Raw genomic sequence first — 20639 nt, 5'->3', positions numbered from 1 at the left:
ACTCCATAGTATTAATTATCAATGCTTTATAAAGATCTGTTTTTTGTTGTTACATTACTTTGGAAATATTCAAGTTCTAAAAATTGACTAACAGTGGACTTTTCCATCTGCAGAATATATAGAATGACCAGCAGAGGCAGTGTGCAGAAGCAAGTTTCCATGTGCTGCTGAGACCAAAAAAAAAACCAAAAGAACCTCGTTCCTCAGCCTTTCATCTGCAGAATATATTGAGTGACCAGCAGAGGCAGTGTGCAGAAGAGAATTTCCCTGCATTGTTGAGACCAAAAAAAAAAAAAGAACCTCGTTCCTCAGCCTTTCATCTGCAGAATATATTGAGGCAGTTTGCAGAAGAGAATTTCCCTGCGTTGCTGAGACCCAAAAAAAAAAACCTCGTTCCTCAGCCTTTCATCTGCAGAATATATTGAGTGACCAGCAGAGGCAGTGTGCAGAAGAGAATTTCCGTGCATTACTGAGACCAAAAAAAACACAAAAACTTGTTCATCAGCCTTTCATCTGCAGAATATATTGAATGACCAGCAGGCAGTGTTGCAGAAGAGAATGACTCTGCGTTCCTGAGACCAAAAAAAAAAAAACTCGTTCCTCAGCCTTTCATCTGCAGAATATATTGAGTGACCAGCAGAGGCAGTGTGCAGAAGAGAATTTTCCTTCGTTGCTGAGACCAAAAACAAAACAAAAAAAACCTTGTTACTCAGCCTTTCATCTGCACACTATATTGTGACCAGCAGAGGCAGTGGGCAGAAGAGAATTTCCCTGCGTTGCTGAGACCAAAAAACCTCGTTCCTCAGCCTTTCATCTGCAGAATATATTGAGTGACCAGCAGAGGCAGTTTGCAGACGAGAATTTCCCTGCATTGCTGAGACCAAAAAAAAAAAAAGAACCTCATTCCTCAGCCTTTCATCTGCAGAATATATTGAGGCAGTTTGCAGAAGAGAATTTCCCTGCGTTGCTGAGACCCAAAAAAAAAACCTCGTTCCTCAGCCTTTCATCTGCAGAATATATTGATTGACCAGCAGAGGAAGTGTGCAGAAGAGAATTTCCGTGCATTACTGAGACCAAAAAAAAATAAAAACTTGTTTATCAGCCTTTCATCTGCAGAATATATTGAATGACCAGCAGGCAGTGTTGCAGAAGAGAATGACTGCGTTCCTGAGACGAAATAAAAAAAAACTCCATCAGCATTCTTTACTCCGTTTTCAATTTATATGGTAAGTCAAACTATGATTTACTCAGTTTGCTTGTCATTAAAAGAAGTTCATCGCATCTGACGGTTTTCAGTACCTTTTAGTAGGGTCTTCAGTATAAATTGAATTTGTGAAGACTGTAGCAATGTGTAGGACGCTATGAGTGTCATGATAGTTTATCAAACACTTTGAATGTCTACAAGGCTAAGAAAACTTTCTTTTGAGACTTGTGCTAGCAGTATTTCCTCAGGGGAAATTACTTTCTTTGAGGCTGGAATGAGTTTTCTTAAGTTAGAGCGATTGACTTAGTTTCACATGTAGGGAAGCTCATTTAACGTGGTTCCCTGCACTTTGCATGTTACTCTGGTACTAGAGATGTATTTCTGTTTAGGATACCTTGTGTTCTTGTAACTCCAGCCAACTTTCAAAAGGAGCCCAATGCTTTCAGTGGTGCAAAGGACATTGCCATTACACCTCCTACTACTTGCCTTGCAGTGTTTATTTTAGATAGATATATTGCGCGTAATTGCTGAGGTCTCATTCTCCTTCGTAATCGTCCCCTGGTCGCTTTGTCAAGTGGTGCCCTAACACGATAAAGCTACAGGAGGATGTCATCTGACATGAGGGACAATCAATTGCCTAGCATACAATGGAATATATTTATCATGGTATTGAAATGGGTAGCAGGCCAGACAGGATGCCCAACTGAAGATTAACATTCTGAGATGAAAGAAACTAGGGCATTATTTGAGGCTCCTACATTTGTTTGAAGGTGTGATCGATCCCAATATTCTTGAGTTCTCTATAGGTTAGCTGATAGGGATGTGCAAAAACGAAGATGTTAGAATCTGTTATTCATAGTTTTTATTATTCCCACTAACCGTAGCATAAACCTTCCTACCTCAACTTATCAGATAACTTATTTGCTAGTGGTGTACCATAACCTAAAAGATTTTCAGTGAGAAGGGTATGCTGTCACTCGACTGGCCATGAGATCTTTTTATCTACGTCCTAATATAGGTGCTAGAGTTGTCTCGAGAGGGGTAGCAAATAAGACATAGGATTGAGAGTATGCTAGGTGGAAAATAAAATTGAGTTTAGAATTCTTAATGATCTGTGGATTTTCACAATATTACAGACTCCATAGTATTAATTATCAATGCTTTATAAAGATCTGTTTTTTGTTGTTACATTACTTTGGAAATATTCAAGTTCTAAAAATTGACTAACAGTGGACTTTTCCATCTGCAGAATATATAGAATGACCAGCAGAGGCAGTGTGCAGAAGCAAGTTTCCATGTGCTGCTGAGACCAAAAAAAAAACCAAAAGAACCTCGTTCCTCAGCCTTTCATCTGCAGAATATATTGAGTGACCAGCAGAGGCAGTGTGCAGAAGAGAATTTCCCTGCATTGTTGAGACCAAAAAAAAAAAAAAGAGCCTCGTTCCTCAGCCTTTCATCTGCAGAATATATTGAGGCAGTTTGCAGAAGAGAATTTCCCTGCGTTGCTGAGACCCAAAAAAAAAAACCTCGTTCCTCAGCCTTTCATCTGCAGAATATATTGAGTGACCAGCAGAGGCAGTGTGCAGAAGAGAATTTCCGTGCATTACTGAGACCAAAAAAAAAAAAAAAACTTGTTCATCAGCCTTTCATCTGCAGAATATATTGAATGACCAGCAGGCAGTGTTGCAGAAGAGAATGACTCTGCGTTCCTGAGACCAAAAAAAAAAAAACCTCGTTCCTCAGCCTTTCATCTGCAGAATATATTGAGTGCCCAGCAGAGGCAGTGTGCAGAAGAGAATTTTCCTTCGTTGCTGAGACCAAAAACAAAACAAAAAAAACCTTGTTACTCAGCCTTTCATCTGCACACTATATTGTGACCAGCAGAGGCAGTGGGCAGAAGAGAATTTCCCTGCGTTGCTGAGACCAAAAAACCTCGTTCCTCAGCCTTTCATCTGCAGAATATATTGAGTGACCAGCAGAGGCAGTTTGCAGACGAGAATTTCCCTGCATTGCTGAGACCAAAAAAAAAAAAAAGAACCTCGTTCCTCAGCCTTTCATCTGCAGAATATATTGAGGCAGTTTGCAGAAGAGAATTTCCCTGCGTTGCTGAGACCCAAAAAAAAAACCTCGTTCCTCAGCCTTTCATCTGCAGAATATATTGATTGACCAGCAGAGGCAGTGTGCAGAAGAGAATTTCCGTGCATTACTGAGACCAAAAAAAAAAAAAAACTTGTTTATCAGCCTTTCATCTGCAGAATATATTGAATGACTAGCAGGCAGTGTTGCAGAAGAGAATGACTGCGTTCCTGAGACGAAATAAAAAAAAACTCCATCAGCATTCTTTACTCCGTTTTCAATTTATATGGTAAGTCAATCTATGATTTACTCAGTTTGCTTGTCATTAAAAGAAGTTCATCGCATCTGACGGTTTTCAGTACCTTTTAGTAGGGTCTTCAGTATAAATTGAATTTGTGAAGACTGTAGCAATGTGTAGGACGCTATGAGTGTCATGATAGTTTATCAAACACTTTGAATGTCTACAAGGCTAAGAAAACTTTCTTTTGAGACTTGTGCTAGCAGTATTTCCTCAGGGGAAATTACTTTCTTTGAGGCTGGAATGAGTTTTCTTAAGTTAGAGCGATTGACTTAGTTTCACATGTAGGGAAGCTCATTTAACGTGGTTCCCTGCACTTTGCATGTTACTCTGGTACTAGAGATGTATTTCTGTTTAGGATACCTTGTGTTCTTGTAACTCCAGCCAACTTTCAAAAGGAGCCCAATGCTTTCAGTGGTGCAAAGGACATTGCCATTACACCTCCTACTACTTGCCTTGCAGTGTTTATTTTAGATAGATATATTGCGCGTAATTGCTGAGGTCTCATTCTCCTTCGTAATCGTCCCCTGGTCGCTTTGTCAAGTGGTGCCCTAACATGATAAAGCTACAGGAGGATGTCATCTGACATGAGGGACAATCAATTGCCTAGCATACAATGGAATATATTTATCGTGGTATTGAAATGGGTAGCAGGCCAGACAGGATGCCCAACTGAAGATTAACATTCTGAGATGAAAGAAACTAGGGCATTATTTGAGGCTCCTACATTTGTTTGAAGGTGTGATCGATCCTAACATTCTTGAGTTCTCCATAGGTTAGCTGATAGGGATGTGCAAAAACGAAGATGTTAGAATCTGTTATTCATAGTTTTTATTATTCCCACTAACCGTAGCATAAACCTTCCTACCTCAACTTATCAGATCACTTATTTGCTAGTGGTGTACCATAACCTAAAAGATTTTCAGTGAGAAGGGTATGCTGTCACTCGACTGGCCATGAGATGTTTTTATCTACGTCCTAATATAGGTGCTAGAGTTGTCTCGAGAGGGGTAGCAAATAAGACATAGGATTGAGAGTATGCTAGGTGGAAAATAAAATTGAGTTTAGAATTCTTAATGATCTGTGGATTTTCACAATATTACAGACTCCATAGTATTAATTATCAATGCTTTATAAAGATCTGTTTTTTGTTGTTACATTACTTTGGAAATATTCAAGTTCTAAAAATTGACTAACAGTGGACTTTTCCATCTGCAGAATATATAGAATGACCAGCAGAGGCAGTGTGCAGAAGCAAGTTTCCATGTGCTGCTGAGACCAAAAAAAAAACCAAAAGAACCTCGTTCCTCAGCCTTTCATCTGCAGAATATATTGAGTGACCAGCAGAGGCAGTGTGCAGAAGAGAATTTCCCTGCATTGTTGAGACCAAAAAAAAAAAAAGAACCTCGTTCCTCAGCCTTTCATCTGCAGAATATATTGAGGCAGTTTGCAGAAGAGAATTTCCCTGCGTTGCTGAGACCCAAAAAAAAAAACCTCGTTCCTCAGCCTTTCATCTGCAGAATATATTGAGTGACCAGCAGAGGCAGTGTGCAGAAGAGAATTTCCGTGCATTACTGAGACCAAAAAAAACAAAAAAACTTGTTCATCAGCCTTTCATCTGCAGAATATATTGAATGACCAGCAGGCAGTGTTGCAGAAGAGAATGACTCTGCGTTCCTGAGACCAAAAAAAAAAAAACTCGTTCCTCAGCCTTTCATCTGCAGAATATATTGAGTGACCAGCAGAGGCAGTGTGCAGAAGAGAATTTTCCTTCGTTGCTGAGACCAAAAACAAAACAAAAAAAACCTTGTTACTCAGCCTTTCATCTGCACACTATATTGTGACCAGCAGAGGCAGTGGGCAGAAGAGAATTTCCCTGCGTTGCTGAGACCAAAAAACCTCGTTCCTCAGCCTTTCATCTGCAGAATATATTGAGTGACCAGCAGAGGCAGTTTGCAGACGAGAATTTCCCTGCATTGCTGAGACCAAAAAAAAAAAAAGAACCTCATTCCTCAGCCTTTCATCTGCAGAATATATTGAATGACCAGCAGGCAGTGTTGCAGAAGAGAATGACTGCGTTCCTGAGACGAAATAAAAAAAAACTCCATCAGCATTCTTTACTCCGTTTTCAATTTATATGGTAAGTCAAACTATGATTTACTCAGTTTGCTTGTCATTAAAAGAAGTTCATCGCATCTGACGGTTTTCAGTACCTTTTAGTAGGGTCTTCAGTATAAATTGAATTTGTGAAGACTGTAGCAATGTGTAGGACACTATGAGTGTCATGATAGTTTATCAAACACTTTGAATGTCTACAAGGCTAAGAAAACTTTCTTTTGAGACTTGTGCTAGCAGTATTTCCTCAGGGGAAATTACTTTCTTTGAGGCTGGAATGAGTTTTCTTAAGTTAGAGCGATTGACTTAGTTTCACATGTAGGGAAGCTCATTTAACGTGGTTCCCTGCACTTTGCATGTTACTCTGGTACTAGAGATGTATTTCTGTTTAGGATACCTTGTGTTCTTGTAACTCCAGCCAACTTTCAAAAGGAGCCCAATGCTTTCAGTGGTGCAAAGGACATTGCCATTACACCTCCTACTACTTGCCTTGCAGTGTTTATTTTAGATAGATATATTGCGCGTAATTGCTGAGGTCTCATTCTCCTTCGTAATCGTCCCCTGGTCGCTTTGTCAAGTGGTGCCCTAACACGATAAAGCTACAGGAGGATGTCATCTGACATGAGGGACAATCAATTGCCTAGCATACAATGGAATATATTTATCATGGTATTGAAATGGGTAGCAGGCCAGACAGGATGCCCAACTGAAGATTAACATTCTGAGATGAAAGAAACTAGGGCATTATTTGAGGCTCCTACATTTGTTTGAAGGTGTGATCGATCCCAATATTCTTGAGTTCTCTATAGGTTAGCTGATAGGGATGTGCAAAAACGAAGATGTTAGAATCTGTTATTCATAGTTTTTATTATTCCCACTAACCGTAGCATAAACCTTCCTACCTCAACTTATCAGATAACTTATTTGCTAGTGGTGTACCATAACCTAAAAGATTTTCAGTGAGAAGGGTATGCTGTCACTCGACTGGCCATGAGATGTTTTTATCTACGTCCTAATATAGGTGCTAGAGTTGTCTCGAGAGGGGTAGCAAATAAGACATAGGATTGAGAGTATGCTAGGTGGAAAATAAAATTGAGTTTAGAATTCTTAATGATCTGTGGATTTTCACAATATTACAGACTCCATAGTATTAATTATCAATGCTTTATAAAGATCTGTTTTTTGTTGTTACATTACTTTGGAAATATTCAAGTTCTAAAAATTGACTAACAGTGGACTTTTCCATCTGCAGAATATATAGAATGACCAGCAGAGGCAGTGTGCAGAAGCAAGTTTCCATGTGCTGCTGAGACCAAAAAAAAAACCAAAAGAACCTCGTTCCTCAGCCTTTCATCTGCAGAATATATTGAGTGACCAGCAGAGGCAGTGTGCAGAAGAGAATTTTCCTTCGTTGCTGAGACCAAAAACAAAACAAAAAAAACCTTGTTACTCAGCCTTTCATCTGCACACTATATTGTGACCAGCAGAGGCAGTGGGCAGAAGAGAATTTCCCTGCGTTGCTGAGACCAAAAAACCTCGTTCCTCAGCCTTTCATCTGCAGAATATATTGAGTGACCAGCAGAGGCAGTTTGCAGATGAGAATTTCCCTGTATTGCTGAGACCAAAAAAAAAAAAAAGAACCTCGTTCCTCAGCCTTTCATCTGCAGAATATATTGAGGCAGTTTGCAGAAGAGAATTTCCCTGCGTTGCTGAGACCCAAAAAAAAAACCTCGTTCCTCAGCCTTTCATCTGCAGAATATATTGATTGACCAGCAGAGGCAGTGTGCAGAAGAGAATTTCCGTGCATTACTGAGACCAAAAAAAACAAAAAACTTGTTTATCAGCCTTTCATCTGCAGAATATATTGAATGACCAGCAGGCAGTGTTGCAGAAGAGAATGACTGCGTTCCTGAGACGAAATAAAAAAAAACTCCATCAGCATTCTTTACTCCGTTTTCAATTTATATGGTAAGTCAAACTATGATTTACTCAGTTTGCTTGTCATTAAAAGAAGTTCATCGCATCTGACGGTTTTCAGTACCTTTTAGTAGGGTCTTCAGTATAAATTGAATTTGTGAAGACTGTAGCAATGTGTAGGACGCTATGAGTGTCATGATAGTTTATCAAACACTTTGAATGTCTACAAGGCTAAGAAAACTTTCTTTGGAGACTTGTGCTAGCAGTATTTCCTCAGGGGAAATTACTTTCTTTGAGGCTGGAATGAGTTTTCTTAAGTTAGAGCGATTGACTTAGTTTCACATGTAGGGAAGCTCATTTAACGTGGTTCCCTGCACTTTGCATGTTACTCTGGTACTAGAGATGTATTTCTGTTTAGGATACCTTGTGTTCTTGTAACTCCAGCCAACTTTCAAAAGGAGCCCAATGCTTTCAGTGGTGCAAAGGACATTGCCATTACACCTCCTACTACTTGCCTTGCAGTGTTTATTTTAGATAGATATATTGCGCGTAATTGCTGAGGTCTCATTCTCCTTCGTAATCGTCCCCTGGTCGCTTTGTCAAGTGGTGCCCTAACATGATAAAGCTACAGGAGGATGTCATCTGACATGAGGGACAATCAATTGCCTAGCATACAATGGAATATATTTATCATGGTATTGAAATGGGTAGCAGGCCAGACAGGATGCCCAACTGAAGATTCACATTCTGAGATGAAAGAAACTAGGGCATTATTTGAGGCTCCTACATTTGTTTGAAGGTGTGATCGATCCTAACATTCTTAAGTTCTCCATAGGTTAGCTGATAGGGATGTGCAAAAACGAAGATGTTAGAATCTGTTATTCATAGTTTTTATTATTCCCACTAACCGTAGCATAAACCTTCCTACCTCAACTTATCAGATAACTTATTTGCTAGTGGTGTACCATAACCTAAAAGATTTTCAGTGAGAAGGGTATGCTGTCACTCGACTGGCCATGAGATGTTTTTATCTACGTCCTAATATAGGTGCTAGAGTTGTCTCGAGAGGGGTAGCAAATAAGACATAGGATTGAGAGTATGCTAGGTGGAAAATAAAATTGAGTTTAGAATTCTTAATGATCTGTGGATTTTCACAATATTACAGACTCCATAGTATTAATTATCAATGCTTTATAAAGATCTGTTTTTTGTTGTTACATTACTTTGGAAATATTCAAGTTCTAAAAATTGACTAACAGTGGACTTTTCCATCTGCAGAATATATAGAATGACCAGCAGAGGCAGTGTGCAGAAGCAAGTTTCCATGTGCTGCTGAGACCAAAAAAAAAACCAAAAGAACCTCGTTCCTCAGCCTTTCATCTGCAGAATATATTGAGTGACCAGCAGAGGCAGTGTGCAGAAGAGAATTTCCCTGCATTGTTGAGACCAAAAAAAAAAAAAGAACCTCGTTCCTCAGCCTTTCATCTGCAGAATATATTGAGGCAGTTTGCAGAAGAGAATTTCCCTGCGTTGCTGAGACCCAAAAAAAAAAACCTCGTTCCTCAGCCTTTCATCTGCAGAATATATTGAGTGACCAGCAGAGGCAGTGTGCAGAAGAGAATTTCCGTGCATTACTGAGACCAAAAAAAAAAAAAAAACTTGTTCATCAGCCTTTCATCTGCAGAATATATTGAATGACCAGCAGGCAGTGTTGCAGAAGAGAATGAGACTGCGTTCCTGAGACCAAAAAAAAAAAAACCTCGTTCCTCAGCCTTTCATCTGCAGAATATATTGAGTGACCAGCAGAGGCAGTGTGCAGAAGAGAATTTTCCTTCGTTGCTGAGACCAAAAACAAAACAAAAAAAACCTTGTTTCTCAGCCTTTCATCTGCACACTATATTGTGACCAGCAGAGGCAGTGGGCAGAAGAGAATTTCCCTGCGTTGCTGAGACCAAAAAACCTCGTTCCTCAGCCTTTCATCTGCAGAATATATTGAGTGACCAGCAGAGGCAGTTTGCAGACGAGAATTTCCCTGCATTGCTGAGACCAAAAAAAAAAAAAAGAACCTCGTTCCTCAGCCTTTCATCTGCAGAATATATTGAGGCAGTTTGCAGAAGAGAATTTCCCTGCGTTGCTGAGACCCAAAAAAAAAACCTCGTTCCTCAGCCTTTCATCTGCAGAATATATTGATTGACCAGCAGAGGCAGTGTGCAGAAGAGAATTTCCGTGCATTACTGAGACCAAAAAAAAAAAAAACTTGTTTATCAGCCTTTCATCTGCAGAATATATTGAATGACCAGCAGGCAGTGTTGCAGAAGAGAATGACTGCGTTCCTGAGACGAAATAAAAAAAAACTCCATCAGCATTCTTTACTCCGTTTTCAATTTATATGGTAAGTCAAACTATGATTTACTCAGTTTGCTTGTCATTAAAAGAAGTTCATCGCATCTGACGATTTTCAGTACCTTTTAGTAGGGTCTTCAGTATAAATTGAATTTGTGAAGATTGTAGCAATGTGTAGGACGCTATGAGTGTCATGATAGTTTATCAAACACTTTGAATGTCTACAAGGCTAAGAAAACTTTCTTTTGAGACTTGTGCTAGCAGTATTTCCTCAGGGGAAATTACTTTCTTTGAGGCTGGAATGAGTTTTCTTAAGTTAGAGCGATTGACTTAGTTTCACATGTAGGGAAGCTCATTTAACGTGGTTCCCTGCACTTTGCATGTTACTCTGGTACTAGAGATGTATTTCTGTTTAGGATACCTTGTGTTCTTGTAACTCCAGCCAACTTTCAAAAGGAGCCCAATGCTTTCAGTGGTGCAAAGGACATTGCCATTACACCTCCTACTACTTGCCTTGCAGTGTTTATTTTAGATAGATATATTGCGCGTAATTGCTGAGGTCTCATTCTCCTTCGTAATCGTCCCCTGGTCGCTTTGTCAAGTGGTGCCCTAACACGATAAAGCTACAGGAGGATGTCATCTGACATGAGGGACAATCAATTGCCTAGCATACAATGGAATATATTTATCATGGTATTGAAATGGGTAGCAGGCCAGACAGGATGCCCAACTGAAGATTAACATTCTGAGATGAAAGAAACTAGGGCATTATTTGAGGCTCCTACATTTGTTTGAAGGTGTGATCGATCCCAATATTCTTGAGTTCTCTATAGGTTAGCTGATAGGGATGTGCAAAAACGAAGATGTTAGAATCTGTTATTCATAGTTTTTATTATTCCCACTAACCGTAGCATAAACCTTCCTACCTCAACTTATCAGATAACTTATTTGCTAGTGGTGTACCATAACCTAAAAGATTTTCAGTGAGAAGGGTATGCTGTCACTCGACTGGCAATGAGATCTTTTTATCTACGTCCTAATATAGGTGCTAGAGTTGTCTCGAGAGGGGTAGCAAATAAGACATAGGATTGAGAGTATGCTAGGTGGAAAATAAAATTGAGTTTAGAATTCTTAATGATCTGTGGATTTTCACAATATTACAGACTCCATAGTATTAATTATCAATGCTTTATAAAGATCTGTTTTTTGTTGTTACATTACTTTGGAAATATTCAAGTTCTAAAAATTGACTAACAGTGGACTTTTCCATCTGCAGAATATATAGAATGACCAGCAGAGGCAGTGTGCAGAAGCAAGTTTCCATGTGCTGCTGAGACCAAAAAAAAAACCAAAAGAACCTCGTTCCTCAGCCTTTCATCTGCAGAATATATTGAGTGACCAGCAGAGGCAGTGTGCAGAAGAGAATTTCCCTGCATTGTTGAGACCAAAAAAAAAAAAAGAGCCTCGTTCCTCAGCCTTTCATCTGCAGAATATATTGAGGCAGTTTGCAGAAGAGAATTTCCCTGCGTTGCTGAGACCCAAAAAAAAAAACCTCGTTCCTCAGCCTTTCATCTGCAGAATATATTGAGTGACCAGCAGAGGCAGTGTGCAGAAGAGAATTTCCGTGCATTACTGAGACCAAAAAAAATAAAAAAACTTGTTCATCAGCCTTTCATCTGCAGAATATATTGAATGACCAGCAGGCAGTGTTGCAGAAGAGAATGACTCTGCGTTCCTGAGACCAAAAAAAAAAAAACCTCGTTCCTCAGCCTTTCATCTGCAGAATATATTGAGTGACCAGCAGAGGCAGTGTGCAGAAGAGAATTTTCCTTCGTTGCTGAGACCAAAAACAAAACAAAAAAAACCTTGTTACTCAGCCTTTCATCTGCACACTATATTGTGACCAGCAGAGGCAGTGGGCAGAAGAGAATTTCCCTGCGTTGCTGAGACCAAAAAACCTCGTTCCTCAGCCTTTCATCTGCAGAATATATTGAGTGACCAGCAGAGGCAGTTTGCAGACGAGAATTTCCCTGCATTGCTGAGACCAAAAAAAAAAAAAAGAACCTCGTTCCTCAGCCTTTCATCTGCAGAATATATTGAGGCAGTTTGCAGAAGAGAATTTCCCTGCGTTGCTGAGACCCAAAAAAAAAACCTCGTTCCTCAGCCTTTCATCTGCAGAATATATTGATTGACCAGCAGAGGCAGTGTGCAGAAGAGAATTTCCGTGCATTACTGAGACCAAAAAAAAAAAAAAACTTGTTTATCAGCCTTTCATCTGCAGAATATATTGAATGACCAGCAGGCAGTGTTGCAGAAGAGAATGACTGCGTTCCTGAGACGAAATAAAAAAAAACTCCATCAGCATTCTTTACTCCGTTTTCAATTTATATGGTAAGTCAAACTATGATTTACTCAGTTTGCTTGTCATTAAAAGAAGTTCATCGCATCTGACGGTTTTCAGTACCTTTTAGTAGGGTCTTCAGTATAAATTGAATTTGTGAAGACTGTAGCAATGTGTAGGACGCTATGAGTGTCATGATAGTTTATCAAACACTTTGAATGTCTGCAAGGCTGAGAAAACTTTCTTTTGAGACTTGTGCTAGCAGTATTTCCTCAGGGGAAATTACTTTCTTTGAGGCTGGAATGAGTTTTCTTAAGTTAGAGCGATTGACTTAGTTTCACATGTAGGGAAGCTCATTTAACGTGGTTCCCTGCACTTTGCATGTTACTCTGGTACTAGAGATGTATTTCTGTTTAGGATACCTTGTGTTCTTGTAACTCCAGCCAACTTTCAAAAGGAGCCCAATGCTTTCAGTGGTGCAAAGGACGTTGCCATTACACCTCCTACTACTTGCCTTGCAGTGTTTATTTTAGATAGATATATTGCGCGTAATTGCTGAGGTCTCATTCTCCTTCGTAATCGTCCCCTGGTCGCTTTGTCAAGTGGTGCCCTAACACGATAAAGCTACAGGAGGATGTCATCTGACATGAGGGACAATCAATTGCCTAGCATACAATGGAATATATTTATCATGGTATTGAAATGGGTAGCAGGCCAGACAGGATGCCCAACTGAAGATTCACATTCTGAGATGAAAGAAACTAGGGCATTATTTGAGGCTCCTACATTTGTTTGAAGGTGTGATCGATCCTAACATTCTTGAGTTCTCTATAGGTTAGCTGATAGGGATGTGCAAAAACGAAGATGTTAGAATCTGTTATTCATAGTTTTTATTATTCCCACTAACCGTAGCATAAACCTTCCTACCTCAACTTATCAGATAACTTATTTGCTAGTGGTGTACCATAACCTAAAAGATTTTCAGTGAGAAGGGTATGCTGTCACTCGACTGGCCATGAGATCTTTTTATCTACATCCTAATATAGGTGCTAGAGTTGTCTCGAGAGGGGTAGCAAATAAGACATAGGATTGAGAGTATGCTAGGTGGAAAATAAAATTGAGTTTAGAATTCTTAATGATCTGTGGATTTTCACAATATTACAGACTCCATAGTATTAATTATCAATGCTTTATAAAGATCTGTTTTTTGTTGTTACATTACTTTGGAAATATTCAAGTTCTAAAAATTGACTAACAGTGGACTTTTCCATCTGCAGAATATATAGAATGACCAGCAGAGGCAGTGTGCAGAAGCAAGTTTCCATGTGCTGCTGAGACCAAAAAAAAAACCAAAAGAACCTCGTTCCTCAGCCTTTCATCTGCAGAATATATTGAGTGACCAGCAGAGGCAGTGTGCAGAAGAGAATTTCCCTGCATTGTTGAGACCAAAAAAAAAAAAAAGAACCTCGTTCCTCAGCCTTTCATCTGCAGAATATATTGAGGCAGTTTGCAGAAGAGAATTTCCCTGCGTTGCTGAGACCCAAAAAAAAACCTCGTTCCTCAGCCTTTCATCTGCAGAATATATTGAGTGACCAGCAGAGGCAGTGTGCAGAAGAGAATGACTATGCGTTCCTGAGACCAAAAAAAAAAAAACCTCGTTCCTCAGCCTTTCATCTGCAGAATATATTGAGTGCCCAGCAGAGGCAGTGTGCAGAAGAGAATTTTCCTTCGTTGCTGAGACCAAAAACAAAACAAAAAAAACCTTGTTACTCAGCCTTTCATCTGCACACTATATTGTGACCAGCAGAGGCAGTGGGCAGAAGAGAATTTCCCTGCGTTGCTGAGACCAAAAAACCTCGTTCCTCAGCCTTTCATCTGCAGAATATATTGAGTGACCAGCAGAGGCAGTTTGCAGATGAGAATTTCCCTGTATTGCTGAGACCAAAAAAAAAAAAAAGAACCTCGTTCCTCAGCCTTTCATCTGCAGAATATATTGAGGCAGTTTGCAGAAGAGAATTTCCCTGCGTTGCTGAGACCCAAAAAAAAAACCTCGTTCCTCAGCCTTTCATCTGCAGAATATATTGATTGACCAGCAGAGGCAGTGTGCAGAAGAGAATTTCCGTGCATTACTGAGACCAAAAAAAACAAAAAACTTGTTTATCAGCCTTTCATCTGCAGAATATATTGAATGACCAGCAGGCAGTGTTGCAGAAGAGAATGACTGCGTTCCTGAGACGAAATAAAAAAAAACTCCATCAGCATTCTTTACTCCGTTTTCAATTTATATGGTAAGTCAAACTATGATTTACTCAGTTTGCTTGTCATTAAAAGAAGTTCATCGCATCTGACGGTTTTCAGTACCTTTTAGTAGGGTCTTCAGTATAAATTGAATTTGTGAAGACTGTAGCAATGTGTAGGACGCTATGAGTGTCATGATAGTTTATCAAACACTTTGAATGTCTACAAGGCTAAGAAAACTTTCTTTGGAGACTTGTGCTAGCAGTATTTCCTCAGGGGAAATTACTTTCTTTGAGGCTGGAATGAGTTTTCTTAAGTTAGAGCGATTGACTTAGTTTCACATGTAGGGAAGCTCATTTAACGTGGTTCCCTGCACTTTGCATGTTACTCTGGTACTAGAGATGTATTTCTGTTTAGGATACCTTGTGTTCTTGTAACTCCAGCCAACTTTCAAAAGGAGCCCAATGCTTTCAGTGGTGCAAAGGACATTGCCATTACACCTCCTACTACTTGCCTTGCAGTGTTTATTTTAGATAGATATATTGCGCGTAATTGCTGAGGTCTCATTCTCCTTCGTAATCGTCCCCTGGTCGCTTTGTCAAGTGGTGCCCTAACATGATAAAGCTACAGGAGGATGTCATCTGACATGAGGGACAATCAATTGCCTAGCATACAATGGAATATATTTATCATGGTATTGAAATGGGTAGCAGGCCAGACAGGATGCCCAACTGAAGATTCACATTCTGAGATGAAAGAAACTAGGGCATTATTTGAGGCTCCTACATTTGTTTGAAGGTGTGATCGATCCTAACATTCTTAAGTTCTCCATAGGTTAGCTGATAGGGATGTGCAAAAACGAAGATGTTAGAATCTGTTATTCATAGTTTTTATTATTCCCACTAACCGTAGCATAAACCTTCCTACCTCAACTTATCAGATAACTTATTTGCTAGTGGTGTACCATAACCTAAAAGATTTTCAGTGAGAAGGGTATGCTGTCACTCGACTGGCCATGAGATGTTTTTATCTACGTCCTAATATAGGTGCTAGAGTTGTCTCGAGAGGGGTAGCAAATAAGACATAGGATTGAGAGTATGCTAGGTGGAAAATAAAATTGAGTTTAGAATTCTTAATGATCTGTGGATTTTCACAATATTACAGACTCCATAGTATTAATTATCAATGCTTTATAAAGATCTGTTTTTTGTTGTTACATTACTTTGGAAATATTCAAGTTCTAAAAATTGACTAACAGTGGACTTTTCCATCTGCAGAATATATAGAATGACCAGCAGAGGCAGTGTGCAGAAGCAAGTTTCCATGTGCTGCTGAGACCAAAAAAAAAACCAAAAGAACCTCGTTCCTCAGCCTTTCATCTGCAGAATATATTGAGTGACCAGCAGAGGCAGTGTGCAGAAGAGAATTTCCCTGCATTGTTGAGACCAAAAAAAAAAAAAGAACCTCGTTCCTCAGCCTTTCATCTGCAGAATATATTGAGGCAGTTTGCAGAAGAGAATTTCCCTGCGTTGCTGAGACCCAAAAAAAAAAACCTCGTTCCTCAGCCTTTCATCTGCAGAATATATTGAGTGACCAGCAGAGGCAGTGTGCAGAAGAGAATTTCCGTGCATTACTGAGACCAAAAAAAAAAAAAAAACTTGTTCATCAGCCTTTCATCTGCAGAATATATTGAATGACCAGCAGGCAGTGTTGCAGAAGAGAATGAGACTGCGTTCCTGAGACCAAAAAAAAAAAAACCTCGTTCCTCAGCCTTTCATCTGCAGAATATATTGAGTGACCAGCAGAGGCAGTGTGCAGAAGAGAATTTTCCTTCGTTGCTGAGACCAAAAACAAAACAAAAAAAACCTTGTTTCTCAGCCTTTCATCTGCACACTATATTGTGACCAGCAGAGGCAGTGGGCAGAAGAGAATTTCCCTGCGTTGCTGAGACCAAAAAACCTCGTTCCTCAGCCTTTCATCTGCAGAATATATTGAGTGACCAGCAGAGGCAGTTTGCAGACGAGAATTTCCCTGCATTGCTGAGACCAAAAAAAAAAAAAAGAACCTCGTTCCTCAGCCTTTCATCTGCAGAATATATTGAGGCAGTTTGCAGAAGAGAATTTCCCTGCGTTGCTGAGACCCAAAAAAAAAACCTCGTTCCTCAGCCTTTCATCTGCAGAATATATTGATTGACCAGCAGAGGCAGTGTGCAGAAGAGAATTTCCGTGCATTACTGAGACCAAAAAAAAAAAAAACTTGTTTATCAGCCTTTCATCTGCAGAATATATTGAATGACCAGCAGGCAGTGTTGCAGAAGAGAATGACTGCGTTCCTGAGACGAAATAAAAAAAAACTCCATCAGCATTCTTTACTCCGTTTTCAATTTATATGGTAAGTCAAACTATGATTTACTCAGTTTGCTTGTCATTAAAAGAAGTTCATCGCATCTGACGATTTTCAGTACCTTTTAGTAGGGTCTTCAGTATAAATTGAATTTGTGAAGATTGTAGCAATGTGTAGGACGCTATGAGTGTCATGATAGTTTATCAAACACTTTGAATGTCTACAAGGCTAAGAAAACTTTCTTTTGAGACTTGTGCTAGCAGTATTTCCTCAGGGGAAATTACTTTCTTTGAGGCTGGAATGAGTTTTCTTAAGTTAGAGCGATTGACTTAGTTTCACATGTAGGGAAGCTCATTTAACGTGGTTCCCTGCACTTTGCATGTTACTCTGGTACTAGAGATGTATTTCTGTTTAGGATACCTTGTGTTCTTGTAACTCCAGCCAACTTTCAAAAGGAGCCCAATGCTTTCAGTGGTGCAAAGGACATTGCCATTACACCTCCTACTACTTGCCTTGCAGTGTTTATTTTAGATAGATATATTGCGCGTAATTGCTGAGGTCTCATTCTCCTTCGTAATCGTCCCCTGGTCGCTTTGTCAAGTGGTGCCCTAACACGATAAAGCTACAGGAGGATGTCATCTGACATGAGGGACAATCAATTGCCTAGCATACAATGGAATATATTTATCATGGTATTGAAATGGGTAGCAGGCCAGACAGGATGCCCAACTGAAGATTAACATTCTGAGATGAAAGAAACTAGGGCATTATTTGAGGCTCCTACATTTGTTTGAAGGTGTGATCGATCCCAATATTCTTGAGTTCTCTATAGGTTAGCTGATAGGGATGTGCAAAAACGAAGATGTTAGAATCTGTTATTCATAGTTTTTATTATTCCCACTAACCGTAGCATAAACCTTCCTACCTCAACTTATCAGATAACTTATTTGCTAGTGGTGTACCATAACCTAAAAGATTTTCAGTGAGAAGGGTATGCTGTCACTCGACTGGCAATGAGATCTTTTTATCTACGTCCTAATATAGGTGCTAGAGTTGTCTCGAGAGGGGTAGCAAATAAGACATAGGATTGAGAGTATGCTAGGTGGAAAATAAAATTGAGTTTAGAATTCTTAATGATCTGTGGATTTTCACAATATTACAGACTCCATAGTATTAATTATCAATGCTTTATAAAGATCTGTTTTTTGTTGTTACATTACTTTGGAAATATTCAAGTTCTAAAAATTGACTAACAGTGGACTTTTCCATCTGCAGAATATATAGAATGACCAGCAGAGGCAGTGTGCAGAAGCAAGTTTCCATGTGTTGCTGAGACCAAAAAAAAAAACAAAAGAACCTCGTTCCTCAGCCTTTCATCTGCAGAATATATTGAGTGACCAGCAGAGGCAGTGTGCAGAAGAGAATTTCCCTGCATTGTTGAGACCAAAAAAAAAAAACAGAACCTCGTTCCTCAGCCTTTCATCTGCAGAATATATTGAGGCAGTTTGCAGAAGAGAATTTCCCTGCGTTGCTGAGACCCAAAAAAAAAAACCTCGTTCCTCAGCCTTTCATCTGCAGAATATATTGAGTGACCAGCAGAGGCAGTGTGCAGAAGAGAATTTCCGTGCATTACTGAGACCAAAAAAAAAACCAAAAACTTGTTCATCAGCCTTTCATCTGCAGAATATATTGAATGACCAGCAGGCAGTGTTGCAGAAGAGAATGACTCTGCGTTCCTGAGACCAAAAAAAAAAAAACCTCGTTCCTCAGCCTTTCATCTGCAGAATATATTGAGGCAGTTTGCAGAAGAGAATTTCCCTGCGTTGCTGAGACCCAAAAAAAAAAACCTCGTTCCTCAGCCTTTCATCTGCAGAATATATTGAGTGACCAGCAGAGGCAGTGTGCAGAAGAGAATTTCCGTGCATTACTGAGACCAAAAAAAAAAAAAAAAACTTGTTCATCAGCCTTTCATCTGCAGAATATATTGAATGACCAGCAGGCAGTGTTGCAGAAGAGAATGACTCTGCGTTCCTGAGACCAAAAAAAAAAAAACCTCGTTCCTCAGCCTTTCATCTGCAGAATATATTGAGTGACCAGCAGAGGCAGTGTGCAGAAGAGAATTTTCCTTCGTTGCTGAGACCAAAAACAAAACAAAAAAAAACCTTGTTACGCAGCCTTTCATCTGCACACTATATTGTGACCAGCAGAGGCAGTGGGCAGAAGAGAATTTCCCTGCGTTGCTGAGACCAAAAAACGTCGTTCCTAAGCCTTTCATCTGCAGAATATATTGAGTGACCAGCAGAGGCAGTTTGCAGACGAGAATTTCCCTGCATTGCTGAGACCAAAAAAAAAAAAAAGAACCTCGTTCCTCAGCCTTTCATCTGCACAATATATTGAGGCAGTTTGCAGAAGAGAATTTCCCTGCGTTGCTGAGACCCAAAAAAAAAACCTCGTTCCTCAGCCTTTCATCTGCAGAATATATTGATTGACCAGCAGAGGCAGTGTGCAGAAGAGAATTTCCGTGCATTACTGAGACCAAAAAAAACAAAAAACTTGTTTATCAGCCTTTCATCTGCAGAATATATTGAATGACCAGCAGGCAGTGTTGCAGAAGAGAATGACTGCGTTCCTGAGACGAAATAAAAAAAAACTCCATCAGCATTCTTTACTCCGTTTTCAATTTATATGGTAAGTCAAACTATGATTTACTCAGTTTGCTTGTCATTAAAAGAAGTTCATCGCATCTGACGGTTTTCAGTACCTTTTAGTAGGGTCTTCAGTATAAATTGAATTTGTGAAGACTGTAGCAATGTGTAGGACGCTATGAGTGTCATGATAGTTTATCAAACACTTTGAATGTCTACAAGGCTAAGAAAACTTTCTTTTGAGACTTGTGCTAGCAGTATTTCCTCAGGGGAAATTACTTTCTTTGAGGCTGGAATGAGTTTTCTTAAGTTAGAGCGATTGACTTAGTTTCACATGTAGGGAAGCTCATTTAACGTGGTTCCCTGCACTTTGCATGTTACTCTGGTACTAGAGATGTATTTCTGTTTAGGATACCTTGTGTTCTTGTAACTCCAGCCAACTTTCAAAAGGAGCCCAATGCTTTCAGTGGTGCAAAGGACATTGCCATTACACCTCCTACTACTTGCCTTGCAGTGTTTATTTTAGATAGATATATTGCGCGTAATTGCTGAGGTCTCATTCTCCTTCGTAATCGTCCCCTGGTCGCTTTGTCAAGTGGTGCCCTAACACGATAAAGCTACAGGAGGATGTCATCTGACATGAGGGACAATCAATTGCCTAGCATACAATGGAATATATTTATCATGGTATTAAAATGGGTAGCAGGCCAGACAGGATGCCCAACTGAAGATTAACATTCTGAGATGAAAGAAACTAGGGCATTATTTGAGGCTCCTACATTTGTTTGAAGGTGTGATCGATCCCAATATTCTTGAGTTCTCTATAGGTTAGCTGATAGGGATGTGCAAAAACGAAGATGTTAGAATCTGTTATTCATAGTTTTTATTATTCCCACTAACCGTAGCATAAACCTTCCTACCTCAACTTATCAGATAACTTATTTGCTAGTGGTGTACCATAACCTAAAAGATTTTCAGTGAGAAGGGTATGCTGTCACTCGACTGGCCATGAGATGTTTTTATCTACGTCCTAATATAGGTGCTAGAGTTGTCTCGAGAGGGGTAGCAAATAAGACATAGGATTGAGAGTATGCTAGGTGGAAAATAAAATTGAGTTTA

At 39.6% G+C, this 20639-nt stretch overlaps 1 long non-coding RNA gene across 1 annotated transcript; it reads left to right on the top strand.

Moving 5' to 3' along the window:
- Positions 1-317: 317 nt before the first annotated feature.
- On the top strand, positions 318-5263 carry LOC146796308 (uncharacterized). The gene is made up of 3 exons (XR_014969922.1): positions 318-1226; positions 2454-3569; positions 4797-5263. It is a non-coding gene; the product is annotated as an uncharacterized LOC146796308 (long non-coding RNA).
- Positions 5264-20639: the final 15376 nt, after the last annotated feature.

This window comes from Triturus cristatus, chromosome 10, assembly GCF_964204655.1.
Source record: "Triturus cristatus chromosome 10, aTriCri1.1, whole genome shotgun sequence".
In the NCBI taxonomy this organism is placed as follows: Eukaryota; Metazoa; Chordata; class Amphibia; order Caudata; family Salamandridae; genus Triturus; species Triturus cristatus.
Note: the sequence above shows the minus strand (reverse complement) of the source record. Positions and strands in the feature narration are given on the sequence as shown.